Source organism: Apium graveolens, chromosome 4 (assembly GCF_009905375.1).
Source record: "Apium graveolens cultivar Ventura chromosome 4, ASM990537v1, whole genome shotgun sequence".
NCBI classification, from domain to species: Eukaryota; Viridiplantae; Streptophyta; class Magnoliopsida; order Apiales; family Apiaceae; genus Apium; species Apium graveolens.
Genome location: NC_133650.1, coordinates 300,416,358 through 300,419,586, shown reverse-complemented (window position 1 = coordinate 300,419,586; position 3,229 = coordinate 300,416,358). Strand labels below are relative to the sequence as shown.

The 3,229-nt window shown below is 37.8% G+C and overlaps 1 non-coding gene across 1 annotated transcript; it reads left to right on the top strand.

Moving 5' to 3' along the window:
* The first annotated feature begins 386 nt into the window (after positions 1-386).
* LOC141722774 (small nucleolar RNA R71) lies at positions 387-491 on the top strand. Its single transcript, XR_012575777.1, has one exon. It is a non-coding gene; the product is annotated as a small nucleolar RNA R71 (small nucleolar RNA).
* The last annotated feature ends 2,738 nt before the right edge of the window (positions 492-3,229 follow it).

Genomic DNA, 3,229 nt, shown 5'->3' with positions numbered 1-3,229 from the left:
TGGTTGTTGGGATTGCTGGAAGTTGCTCACGAATTGAGCTGATTCACTAGAAATTGCCCACTGATCAGTCTCATGGGCACCAGCACAAAGCTCACAGACACTAGTGATTTGATTAACTCCATAATTAGCCAAAGTGTCCACCTTCATCGTCAAAGCTTTAAGTTGGGCAGCGATAGCAGTTGCTGCGTCCAACTCCAGAATTCCTGAGAATTTTCCCCGAGTCAGCCTCTGGGAAGCATTCTGGTACTCATTAGCAGACATCAGTTCAATATGTTCATAAGCTTCATCGTAGCTCTTAGCCCACAAGGCTCCTCCTGATGCTGCATCCAGCATGGGTCTAGAAGTAGTACCCAATCCATTGCGGAAACAATATTATCCAATCAGGCATGCCGTGGTGTGGGCACTTCCTTAGCATCTCTATATCGATCCCAAGCCTCACGAAGAGATTCTCCTGTTTGCTGAGCAAACTGGGTAAGAGCATTCCTGATTGTAGCAGTCTTCACCATGGGGAAGAATTTAGTGAGAAACTTTTGCGCAAGTTCCTCCCAAGTGGTGATAGACCCTGCTAGTAGAGAGTGTAACCAACACTTAGCTTTGTCCCTCAGAGAAAATGGGAAGAGGCATAGCTTGATAGCATCTTCAGTCACATCATTGAACTTGAAAGTGTCACATATCTCGATGAAATCCCTGATATGCATGTTGGGGTCTTCAGTAGGAGAACCCCCAATCTGAACTGAGTTATGTATCATCTGAGTCGTACTTGACTTGATCTCAAGAGTGTTAGCCCTGATGGCTGGTCTGATGATGCTTGACTGAATGTCATTAATCTTAGGCCGAGAATAGTCCATCAAAGCCTTAGGATTTTCCGCTTGATCACCCATCTCTACTAAAGCTGGTTTTTCAACTTTCTCTTCTTCTTCTACCTTCTTTTCTTCCTCAAAAACTTCCTTACAAACAACCACAGCTTCTTCCTCGGCCTTATCCAGTGTTCTCTTACGAGTACGCGAACGCGTATACATACACCCTCGGCAGAGTACCTGAAATAAGACAAGGAAACATATAAGTAACAATGTCTGAGTCAATCAACTTTAGCGACCACTGATGGAAAGCACATAAACTATAAATTAACACTGTAGTCCACGGCAGCGGCGCCAAACATTTGTTAGTCGCTAAATACGCGCTAATAATATACGCAAGTAGTATATAATCTTTTCTAGTTCGTTCCCACAGAGACTGTATTGCTTAACTAATTAACTCATGCACTTAAGCAACAATGTATGGTTATTATTCAATACTAAGATGATAACAAATTGAGGTTGTTTATAACTAAGAATTAAACTAACAATTATAACTAAGAGAATAAGATTGATTAAATTAATATCTATGACAAACATGGGATTCTAACTTCATTAAATACTTCATTCAATATCCTTATTGTTCTCAACCTTAGCATGCAATGGTGATGACACTAATCAGACAACACGAAACTGATAAATACCAACTTTCGTTGCACGACTACCATACTACCAGACATCCACAAAAGAGATAGAAGCTGAATAGACACCAATTATATTGAGACCATATATGTCTATAGAATTTGACAACATAATGGTTTAAGTGCAAGTTATCTATCTTGATTACACAGGGCAAGTAAGATGGTTAAAATTACCTACAAATCATGCATAAAAATTACATGAACCTATGCTTGCATGGCAAGTTCTAAATCCTTAAATTCATTGTCGCTTCATTAAGAATTAACACACTATCTTACAAGTTCGTGACACTCATAAGATGAATACGCACAACCAATACTAGGATATCATACAATCACCACATAGTAAGGCATCGAAATAATTTAGCTATAGAAATCCATAAATAAATCCGTTAGAACCCCACAATAACGATTAGCCCATAATCGGACTCATCATCAACATGGGTTCCGATGAAAACATGGTGTAACAAACGTAGTCTTTATAATGAATAAATAAACCAAGTACAAAACAAGAGTAAGGTTCACAAATAAGAAAACTAGCATCCAAATACAACTTAAAACAAAGATTCACAAGTAAAACAAGATCTTCTTCGTCTTCGTTGAATCGTGCAAAAACAGTCTTCTTACGACTCTCCTTGATTCGATTCTGGCTTGTTTTCTTATTAAAAATGACCTAGAGTTATTTATATAGTAGCCCTAATCAGCATAGAACTCCAGAAAATCAGTCTTCTATTCAAAACAGGAATTCTGAAACCCGACACGGCACTGGCGCACGCTTGATCAGCGAGGGCGCGCTGGGCTTCTGCCTAAATTGACTTCTTTTCTTTTTCTTGCAGATTCGAGCCGTTCTTCGTGAGCTTTTATTCCAACACCACCTTGACACCAAATTAGAACCAAAACAATGCTAATTCACCTGATTACCTAGATAATGCTTGAAATGCAAAAACACTCGAAAACACATTAAAACACTTAACAACTTGAGTACAAATACATCAATTCAAAGTTTATTAGAGCATTATAAAGTGTCATAAATACCACTCAACATACCCCTAAACTTGAATCGATGCTTGTCCTCAAGCATAAACAGACTCAAAGAACAAGAAAAAAAATATGCATGGATGCAACTATATGAATGCATCGATCCCCATAGAATAACTAAACCAATCGACAAGCAATACCTCAGGAAATGTAATTATTTGCATAAAGATCAGTCAAACCTCACAAATTAACTTACAAACTAGAGACGTGCGTGTGTGCAAATGCTTACAGATGTACTATCGCAACTAGATCAACAATCATGACTCACTACTTACCAAGACAATGCAAGTTTATAAACAGAACTAGACTCAGAATAACTTACAATACTTCAATTCTTATATCAGAGTTTTATATGGATTCATGATTTTATTCACAATAAAATAAACAGATTTGCTTATTTGATCGTGCAATGAGTGAGGTTCACAAAAGACTTATACAATAGTACCCATGTAGCGAGCGTTAGGTTAGCGGATCCCAGACTATAAAAGCCTTAGGTTATTAGGCACAAACTCCCCTAAGAACTTAATAACTCGAGTACTAAAGAGCCCACTCATGATCAATTATACATAACACTTATTCTCTTTTTTTCTTCTCTTTCATTTTTTTTCTCTTTTTTTTTTTCAACGAATTTTTGAATGAGTGCATTTCGCTCCATCTCATTCAACCCTAGACTACTCATAAAATATGAGCCGACTACTA